We start from the raw sequence: 11,516 nt of genomic DNA, 5'->3' as shown, positions 1-11,516 counted from the left end.
ACTTAGCTTTCTCACTGTAAGTGGAGTTACAGCAAGGCATCTGGCTAGGGGAAAAAAATCAAACAAATTGTATCTTGTGACATTGTTGGCCTTATGCAGAGATGTTGGGTTAGGTATAAGTGAGATTTGCTTAAGCAGTGCTTCTCAAAATTTGATGTATATACAAATCAACTTCTGAATTTTTAAACAAGAGTGTTCTGATTTAGTAGACACTGGGAGGAGCCTGAATTTCTGACTGTCTAACAAGCTCATAAGTGACACCTATGTTTTTGGTCACTATGTTGCTGGGCCACGCTGTTAGTTGTAATGGACTAGAGATAGGAGGTCAGATAGTCATACTTTGTCAGTTGTATCTCAGAAGCAAACCTGACAGGTGGTTAAATAGCTTCTGATCACCTATATGAGTAATGAAATCTTCTCCACCTGGGAGCCCTCTGAGTCAATTTCTGTGAGCAATCTCAAGCCTTTTCAGTATATTCATACCTCTCTTGGTAGATATAGGTTTGCTCTTGCCTTTTGGGGTACCGATCCTTGGAGATCTTCCATTTATTGCTCCTACCATTACTCTTCTTCCTCTTTATTTTTCTCTTCATTATGCTGTCATAGCACTTTGTTATCAAATGAGAACGGAACATTTATTTGTCTTGGGTAATATGCTTTCACTGAGTTTGAATTCCAGGGTCAAAATTTGTTTCTGTCCATTCTAATGCTCTTTCTTAAAATTAGAATCTTCCTTCTTTGAGGCCCTCTGCTATATCCTGGCCTCACAGACGTTAAATGTTGTAAAGGCTTTGACTGAAGTTTATGTTTCATTATATAATTTTCCATTAGATACAAAGAGACATATACATTATAGAAAATACCTTAATATTAAAAATATTATTTACAATTTAAATGTCTTCCTATTCTCTTCAGTCAGAAGTTGATCTTTAAATATATGGGCAAGACCTAGACATTACATGTGAAGGCTTTTCTCTCCATGTTATGGTACATAGCACACAGCTTAGAACATGTTAGATGCTAAATATTAGCTTGAGTAAATGAATGAGTAAACTCTTAAGTTAGTGGATGAATTATGGAATAGATTACAAAAGAGAATTATCTGGTCAGGTATTTAAAATATTCTATTTAAAAGAAACATAAGTAATTTGTTTTAAATGTAAAAATGTAATAAAAATGTTTTTAATTTCCAGACATAGCCTGAAAGCAATGCAATACACTTGAAATTTTATTTAACATGAAATTAGCTTAAAGACAAAATAAATTCTTCTGTCCACTTATTTACCTAACATACACTTGCTTCCTTGGAAGTCATAGGCATCCACATATCTTCAGCCACAACTTGGTATTTCTAATATAATTCTTATTTTTGAACTCCTAAACTTTCTGGTAGAAATCTTCAGTTGAAAATATCCTGGCAAGTAAAATTAGAAACTCCCAGAAATGTACTTATTTCTATTATGTTGTTTTATTTCTGAACATTGTGCCCAACATTCTTTTCCACATACTTGCTCAAATCGGAAAACTAGGGTTTTAAGTTTCCCCCTCCATCATTGCCCACATTTAATTCACCCTAATAATACCTGACATCTTTCAAGTTCATTTTCTACTATCTATCCCCATGCATGGCCATTATCTTGGTTTGAAACTTCATTATCTCTATAGATTAAAAACAAAAACAAAATGCATACAAGCAAAACAAATAACATACAAACAAAACCCACCTAACTCACCTTTATGTAGTCAGTTCTTCCTCAATAGTTTTGCCAGACTTCCTAAACCGAAATCTGATTGTGACTATCCCCTTCTAAATGTATTTAATCAGCATACCCCTTCAATAAATCCACTAACCGTTCTTGTTATCCAAGACAGTTTGTCATCTGTCTTGGATAACAAGTTGCAGACTCCATCCAATGCCATTTTCCCCTAGAAATATACCTAATGGCACTATAGGAACAATGATCTCCACATGCCTCATGCATTGGTAATTTTTTTAACCTTGGCTAGAAATGTTCTGCTCCACTCTACTCATCCACCACCCATTCTACTCCACCTTACACTACCTCTTTTCCCATTTAGATCTTCCATTCTGTATCTCCTTGCATGAAATTGTCCATACCTGCTTAGTACTCATCTCATTATTTTGTGATTGTGCACATATCTGTTCACATGATTTCTTATGGAAGTTATTAAGTATTTTGATTTCTGTTTCAGTCAGATTTCCAACAGAGAAGTAGAACCAGTAGAAAATATATCTTAAGATACTTATTGGAAGGAATTAGCTTACATGGTTGTGGGAACCGGCATAGCCGACCTAAAATTTATATGGCTGACTATCAAAAAAGACAGGCTGGAACTCTTAGGCACAGGCAGAAGTTGCAGTTCACAGGTGAAATTTGTTCTTTATCCTGGAAGCCTGGGCTCTGCTCTTTAGATTTAGCAGCTGACTGAATCAAGTCCACCTAGATCACCTAGGATAATCTTGTTTATGATTATGATTATCACTACCAGTTATCAACTGATTTTGAACTTCATTCACATCTACAAAATACCTTCATAGGAACATCTAGATCAGTGTTGGATTAAATAACTATCAACTGTAGCCTAGCCATGTTGACCCATCAAAAGACCATCACAATTGCTGATATAACTTTAATACAATTTGCAAAATTTTCAGATGGAAGAATTGAGAAAAGGGAAGCGGGCTGACTTTTAATTTTAGAATTTATTATGCATTAACTTAAAGTAAGTAATAATTATGTAGGTGATCATTTTGATATTTTAACCTACTTAATTTAGAAAATCATTTAAAATCATTTTTGTTCAGACTACAAAATGATTTTGGGTAAAAAAAAATTTTTACCAAATATCAAGATCACAATAATCACTTAAAATAGTGACATACGTAGAGATATATATACAAGAAAGTATGAACTAGGGTCTGCTTTGTTATGCTAGAGAATTAAACATAAAAGTTAAATGTAGGATATAAAAAACAAAGATACAGAATTTTATCAAGTTTACAAAACGTTTTTCTTTGAAAAAACTTTTTACTGAAAATATATTGACTGTGTGAATTAATTGTGAAATATCAAGATAATGAACAAAGACATTTACCATTCTAAATAAGCTGATATTATTGTGAATAATTATATGTAACAATTATTTTACTGATTATGTGCAAAATGACATTTTTTAGAAATAAATATATCTCACTTTTGAACAACGTACACCTAACATATACTGCTTTCAATGTGTCAAATTAGTTTTACAGTTAAGAATGAACCCTGGATTATAACTTTAGGCACCAAGATAATTAAATGGAAACATATCAGATCTATGTAATTTAAATATTCAAATGATTAATGATCTTAATTGATATTCTAATTATTATTTTTTTCAAAAAATTTAAAATCTTAAATAAAAATATTGGTATACATTTTATTGCTTAAAAATACACATTTTACATTGTACTAACACATGGCTATTATAATACATGAATACATAATATAAATAATAGTAAAATAAATAATTTTATGCATGTGTTAATTTTAATATCTGTCACTGCTATAATTATGTCATAAATAACAGGGTGGCTTAATAGCAAAAATATTTGGAAATAATTTGAAAAGGGACCCAAAGAAAAATAAGTTTACAATTTATGTGTTTAAAAGTTAATGTAGACTTTTAGGGCATTCACAGGTAGAAGAAGGCAACAGATACACTCCCCTAGTCTAGCACATCCATACTCATAACATCTATTTGCTTTGCTTTGTCAAAACATATGAAAAATCATTAAAGTGTTTTAATAAATGTCTGGTTTTCCTGCTCATTCATCTTATAAATATTAATTAGCCATGGATCAGGCAATTAAAGTTTAATCAATTTGCACTAATTAGCACCACATACTTGCATAAAAAGATAAAACCAACTCCTGCATCTGGCTGTTATTTGCAGTTTTTGTCAAGTGCTGATGAGTTTAATCTTGAAGGGAAGATTAAGAAGAAAAGAAAAAAATAAATCAAGAAAGTAGTGTTAATTTTATTAAATTTTCACTCAAAGCAGTGGTCACGAGTATCATGGAGATAATGCCAGCAACATTACACTTTTTAAAAATCTAAACCTGATTCCACCAGCTGCTTCTTCATAGCCTTGTCCAGTGAGGAGGGGGCCACATATCTTCTCTTTCTGACACTGCTATCTGCTTTTTATTTAACCTTTTTGATAAATCCAAATCTGACTCAGTTCTATCCTTTGTGACTTAAAAATTTAAAAATGAATGGTCATCACAGTCATAGCCTTTAAGGATCAACTCTCTTCCTTCAGAGTGAATGTGAATGTCCACATTGAAGATACAGTTTAAAAATTATAGCTTTATAAATGAAATTGAAATCTTCTTTACTAAATATTATGTGTGAGTGTGATGGTAAGAGAGAACTCTGGAAGACTTAAAATTTGTATTCTGACTTTTTGTACGTATATCACAGCTCAATACGTTTTTGTCCCACATAGACTTTAGGAGACTGACTCCTGTTTCTCTGTCTTTGACTTCTGAATTCGATTAAATAAATTACACTGCCAATCTAGTAAGGAGACATTGTACAGTGCATTTGCATTACTATTTTGTGTTTTAATAACCAGAGAAAATAAAGTGTTCCATTACTGCCTATTCATATAATTGACAAGGATTATAGGGAATGGAACTAGTCTTTAATCGCTGATGGAAATTCATCTTAGGCTTGGCAGGTAAAACTACACGTTTTAAGAAGATTTAGCATTGTACTGAAAAATAGAGCATGATTCATAAAAAAAAGCTATGCACCATTTATATAGAGATTTTTATTCAGTTTATGCAAGAATAGACCACTGAATGGTTATTGATATTTTTCAAATAAAGTATGTATGATTCATTAAACTCCCTATTCCCTTGTGAAGCCACTGCTCTGTTAAGCCCTCTTTGAGTACATATCCCATAAAGAAAGCAGAGGCAGAAAAGGAGGATGTCATGCTTCAATGCCTTCTTTTTTAAAAAGTGCCTAAAAACGAGATCACATACAGTAACAGATAACTCTCTAAACTACCATCTGGATTTCAATACATGCGATTTTCACATGGTTGTTGAAAAAATGTGAATATGTTTTTTGTTAGTACATTACATGCATGCAGGTCAAGAGACATACACCCCTGTATACACTTTAAAAGTAAGACTTCGAATCAAAATTCAATGCTCTAGAATCTTTCTGCTATGAATGAAATAGTACATGAAAAAAATGCATATAAAATCTAAATTACTATTAAAAAACATAGCTTCATGGGCAAAGAAAGATGTCACTGCTATGCTTCAGTAGCCTCCTAATGAACACATTCCCTATCTTCTTATATTAATAATATTTAACATCCCCAGCCTTATATTTACAGGTTAAGGGAAGCTAGAATAATATGTTAAGAAGATCTGAATATTCATTAATTCTCTGTCCCCTTCAAGGCTAAAGACTTTAGGAAATGTTTTCACTTTCCTATCTTTCTAATTTTCTTTTAATTCCCTATCTTTTCCCATACACATAGGGGTTTATTTTCTACTTTGTTCAACAAGTATTTTTTGGCCTCACATTTGTGCATGGCAGTGGTGTACGGAGCCAAAAAAATATCACTGAGAAATGATAAAAGTAAATCAGTATGCTAAGCCTGGAAGGATGGATGTTACAACTTTCTTCAAATATCTAAATATTTATAACATGGAAGAAGACTTAAATCTTACTCCCTTTTATTCCAGGAAGAAGAGATGGATAGAAGCCATAGGAAAACAAACATTTACTTTGTGTAAAAAATAACCCTTGAAGATAAATGTGTGACATTTAAATGGTTTGTCATGGGAAGCAATGACTCCAATCGATCCTTTACAAAGATGCTTTGTGAGGAATATCGCTAAAGAATAGAATTGAAGACCAGTTGTAAGATCCCATGCAAAAATTAAAATATGATATAATTATTTAAAATATCGTTGGATAATATCCTCCCTTCAGAAAATAAATTTATAAGTTGCTAAATATGATACACAAATAATGAACTATAATTTCCCTAGCCATTTAATTTTAACACAAACAAATTCCCATTGACATTATTAACCTGGGTCTTCAAAATAATACCCTCTCCTTTGTAAGCTGAGGGCCAGATACTGAGGAGTTCCCTGTTTGGTGAGCTATCTCTGCATAGCCAGAATAAGCCAGTGTTTTTAAAATAGAAGAAGAAGAAGGAGAGGTAATCACAATTAATGTAGCCCAGCTTTCTGACACTATGGGCCTTACAGATTTCAGATTCTACATTTCTCTGAGAGAAGAAAGTCCATGTAAAAGTAATGTTGGCTTTAATTTTCCTTCTCAGGCCATTTCCATCCATATATATTTTTGTGAGAATATAATTGAGAAATAATTGGATTTTTATAGCTTACTCTAGCCTACTCAATAGGGTTTTTTCTCTTCTATTTATATACTATTTACTAGAGGGATCAAAACTATAGAGTGGAAGAAATCTTCTCTTCTCCAGACAATTAAAAATACCATTGTTCATTATCTGAAAATAGTCATCAGGCATAAGTGATACAATCAGATATATTTAAAGAAAGCAAATTGTGCTCGCTTCGGCAGCACATATACTAAAATTGGAACGATACAGAGAAGATTAGCATGGCCCCTGCGCAAGGATGACACGCAAATTCGTGAAGCGTTCCATATTTTTTGAGTGAATAGGCAACCTACAACATGGGAGAAAATTTTCGCAACCTACTCATCTGACAAAGGGCTAATATCCAGAATCTACAGTGAACTCAAACAAATTTACAAGAAAAAAACAAACAACCCCATCAAAAAGTGGGCGAAGGACATGAAGAGGCACTTCTCAAAAGAAGACATTTATGCAGCCAAAAAACACATGAAAAAATGCTCATCATCACTGGCCATCAGAGAAATGCAAATCAAAACCACTATGAGATATCATCTCACACCAGTTAGAATGGCAATCATTCAAAAGTCAGGAAACAACAGGTGCTGGAGAGGATGTGGAGAAATAGGAACACTTTTACACTGTTGGTGGGACTGTAAACTAGTTCAACCATTGTGGAAGTCAGTGTGGCGATTCCTCAGGGATCTAGAACTAGAAATACCATTTGACCCAGCCATCCCATTACTGGGTATATACCCAAATGACTATAAATCATGCTGCTATAAAGACACATGCACACGTATGTTTATTGCGGCATTATTCACAATAGCAAAGACTTGGAACCAACCCAAATGTCCAACAATGATAGACTGGATTAAGAAAATGTGGCACATATACACCATGGAATACTATGCAGCCATAAAAAATGATGAGTTCATATCCTTTGTAGGGACATGGATGAAATTGGAAACCATCATTCTCAGTAAACTATCGCAAGAACAAAAAACCAAACACCGCATATTCTCACTCATAGGTGGGAATTGAACAATGAGATCACATGGACACAGGAAGGGGAATACCATACTCTGGGGACTGTGGTGGGGAGGGGGGAGGGGGGAGGGATAGCATTGGGAGATATACCCAATGCTAGATGACGAGTTAGTGGGTGCAGCGCACCAGCATGGCACATGTATACATATGTAACTAACCTGCACAATGTGCACATGTACCCTAAAACTTAAAGTATAATAAAAAATAAAAAAATAAATAAAAAAATAAAAAAGAAGAGTAGATGACTGGAATAGTCCTATATGTATAAAAGAATTGGAACTTGCCATTAAAATTTTGCTTACAACGGAAAGTCCAGATCCAGATGTGCCACTGGTAAATTCTGGCAAATATTGAAAGAAGAAATCATTGCAACTGTGTACAAACTCTTGCAGAAAATGGAAGTGGAAGGAATATTTCCCAAACTGTTTGATGAAGTCAGCATTACCCTAATAACAACCTAGACAAAGGCCTTAAAGAAAAAACTACAAATCAACAACTGAAAACAATTCAAATGTCATTAACTGGTGAATGAATAAACAAGTTGTGCCATACTATCAAATGGAATACCACTCAGCAACCAAAAGGAACAAACATGCGACAATGTGGATAGAAAGCATTATGCTAAGTGCAAGAAGTCAGACATAAAAGGTAACATTCTGTATGATTTCATTTATATGACTTTCTGGAAAAGGCAAAACGAAGACATCAGATTAGGTTGCTGGGGTTAGATTGAGAAAAGGGGATGGACTACATAAAGATCACAAAAGGACTTTTTGTGGTGATTGAAATATCATATGTCTTGGTTGTGATAATATTACATGCCTCCATTTGTTAAACTCATCAGACCACACACCTCAAAAGGGTGACTTTTACTGTACTGCACGTGAATTATTCCTCAATTAGCCTGACTTAGAAAACCTCTCAAAAAAAAAAAGAAAAAAAAAAGTAGGGGGTGAAGAAAATCTCTCCAGGGAATTCCCACTGTTTTCAGGAAAAATCTAAACCCCTTGCTGCAGTCTCTTAGAATCTATTCTTTGCATGTTTCTCCAGCTTCATGCTTTTCAAGAACATTTAATGAGTTGAGGAAAAAATCTCATAATAGAATATTAAGTGAAAAATGATATATGCAAATCAGCTTTTACAGTGGGATATCAACTTTGCATGGGATGTACACCACATGTACAGAGAAATACCTATTGGTAGGAAACATACCAAAAGAATAGCTTCCTTTGGGAAGTACACTTTGTGATTTTTATTATCCTCTTGTGCTTTTGCTTTTGTGTGTTTTCCAAATTTTGCAATGAATTTAATAATAAAATATTAATTTCATTAAAAAAAAAAAGAAAGCAAATCAAAGCTTAAGAATAGTCAAAGGATAAAGATGGCACATATACTTGAATTTGTTGATATTTTATCCTATTTTTAAATAATATAATTTGTAAGCATTTCATACAATTATTAATTATGAAGATATAAAATAACCTAATAAATGCTAGTAAAGTTGGTAGGTTTAAAGAAGAAATCTGTCTGTTGTAGCTTTTTATAAAACTGAATGGCATAATAATTCTTTTTTATCTGAATCTAATTTAAATGCACATCATAAAAAAACAAAAAATACAGCAGTTGTGTTATTATTTCTTTAAAACAGTAGAAATTATCTAACTTTCTACTTTTTTCAAGAAATAGGTGAATCAAAATTGCTTCTCCGGACAGATACAGATGCAAATATGTCATACCTATACATATCTTCCATATGAGTTCATTTTGTAATAAGTTTCTTCTGTAACTTATTACAAAAGAATTATACATATTTACATAACTGTCTAACATAACTAAAAGATTATTTGTCCTGTTATCAAATTATATTTTTCTCTCTAAGATTTCATGTTGAAGACTTCTTAAGTGAATTCTTTGAATATAGTATCTTTGGAGTATGAATGAATCTTCTAAATCACAAATGAAATCTCTCTCTGGCAACTAGTATAAAAGATCTTATTTGCCCCTTGGTACATACTCTTACATCCCATTAAGATGTAAGGAGGAATAATCATGCAGGGAAAACATGTAATAGAATTTTAAATACAAAAAGATTTGTATTCCTCCCCAAATAATATTTAACTTGACTTAATTTCATTTTGATAAAGTTTCATTTTAATAAAATATACTTAGTTTAATTTTTAAATTGTGTGTTAATTAATTTTTGTTAAAGAGAGTTTTGACAATTTTTGTGCAATCTATTTTGAGGAATTTCAGGAAATGGAAAAATTTTGGCAGGAAGAAAATATGTTTTCAGCAAAAAAAACAAATTGACATCAAATACTATTATATTACAAACCAGCATCCTGACAGTCACCGTTTATTTGAAATTCCACTGTGGGTTTGTTATAGTTTGAATGTGTCCTTTCCAAAATTTAGGTGTTGCCAATGTAATAGTACTAAGAAGCAGGATCTTCAAGAGGTGATTAGGCCATGAGTTTCCCTCTCTTATGAATGCAATTAAGGTCCTTATAAAAGAAGCTTCACAGGGTTCCCTTAAGCCTTCCCCCTACTGCCACATGAGAACACAGCATTCCTCCCCTCAGAGGAAGTCACCATCTTGGAAGGAGAAAGCAGCATTCACTGGATAACCACACCTGCCAGCACCTTGATCTTGGATTTGCCAGACTCAAGAACTGTGAGAAAATAAATTTTTGTTCTTTATAAATTACTAGTCTCAAGAATTTTGTTATAGCAGCACAAATGGACAGGTTCCAAATAGCTGTGGTTATTCTCCAGAATTTAATGGCTTCCCATGACTGGAAAAGCATCCTTCTTCATGCTTTTATAACACCACTTATAATTTTTTTTTCAGAATTCCCTCTCTTATTAATAAAAAATCAATTACTAAGAAATCCCTTTGGTCTTTTGTAACCCTTTCTTATATTTAAACATCATACTGTTTATGTACTTCGAGTATTTTGCATTTATCATGTCATCCCATGAGAAAACATGCCTAATTAAAACAACTTGTACAGTGCCAAGAACTCCACACATACTTAAGAAACATGAAACATGTTAGAAATGATTGTGATGCTTTTCCATCCAACATTGCTTGAGAATGACCAATATTTAGAAGCAATCATAATAGGAAAAAAAATTTAATCTGTTTGTGATGATTAAGTGAAATCTAGGAGCCAGATATGGTAATGAATCTTGAACAGACCTTGTTAAACATATTTTTAAAAAGTGGTTAGGAAGGATTATTTTTAACTGAGACCATTTGTTGCCTTAAATAAACATCAAGAAATTCTGAAATAAAATACAATTGGTAAAAGGAATATGACTGCAATTTCCCTTCTTTTCAAGAAATAGATTAATGTGTAGTTTTTGGTTACTATCTTCAACTAAAAGATAGTTTGCAAACTGTTTACTTAATATATGAATCTGATAGCAGGATAAGCTTTTGAATGAATTCTGATGTTGGCAAAAGGTCTATTTAGGGATATCTCTAATTTCCATTAAGGCACATGCCTCCTCAGAATCCCTCATGCCTGTGGCCTGTTTAACCAGGGCCACATACCCTTTTTGACACCTTCTTACCAGTACCTGGTCTTGAAACATTTTATAGTGTTTTCCACCAAGCTCCAATCAAAATGTATGCCATTATTTTCCATTTCCATGAGATCAGTCTGCCCACAGTCAGATCTTGTTTCAGGTAAAACTTTCTCTTACCTCCTAGACAACTGGGGAATAGACTCTATCACCTACCTGAAGGAACAATCTTTTAATTTTGTCCAAGAATTCAGGGGGATGTATAGGGATGACTTGTTTCAGTTCCTCCATGCCTGGAGACTAAGCTGGGGAGCCAGTATAGATCAATTGGGGATATATACCTCTAGGACCTCAGTTCTTACTCTTACCCTGGTTGGCTGGAAGGCCCAAGAAGCTTTCATTCATATGTTTGATATCTCAGTTCTTTCTACATAGTCTCTCACTTTCTGTGTGGCTAGGCTGGTCTTCTGAGTATGGAGGTCTCAAGGTAGTTGGAC

At 33.2% G+C, this 11,516-nt stretch overlaps 1 non-coding gene across 1 annotated transcript; it reads left to right on the top strand.

The window, feature by feature from the left end:
• The first annotated feature begins 6,628 nt into the window (after positions 1-6,628).
• Positions 6,629-6,735, top strand: LOC112436952 (U6 spliceosomal RNA). The gene has a single exon (XR_003025615.1). It is a non-coding gene; the product is annotated as a U6 spliceosomal RNA (small nuclear RNA).
• The last annotated feature ends 4,781 nt before the right edge of the window (positions 6,736-11,516 follow it).

Source organism: Pan paniscus, chromosome 14 (genome assembly GCF_029289425.2).
Source record: "Pan paniscus chromosome 14, NHGRI_mPanPan1-v2.0_pri, whole genome shotgun sequence".
NCBI classification, from domain to species: Eukaryota; Metazoa; Chordata; class Mammalia; order Primates; family Hominidae; genus Pan; species Pan paniscus.
The sequence above is the reverse complement of the archived record's forward strand: the minus strand, read 5'-3'. Positions and strand labels throughout refer to the sequence as shown.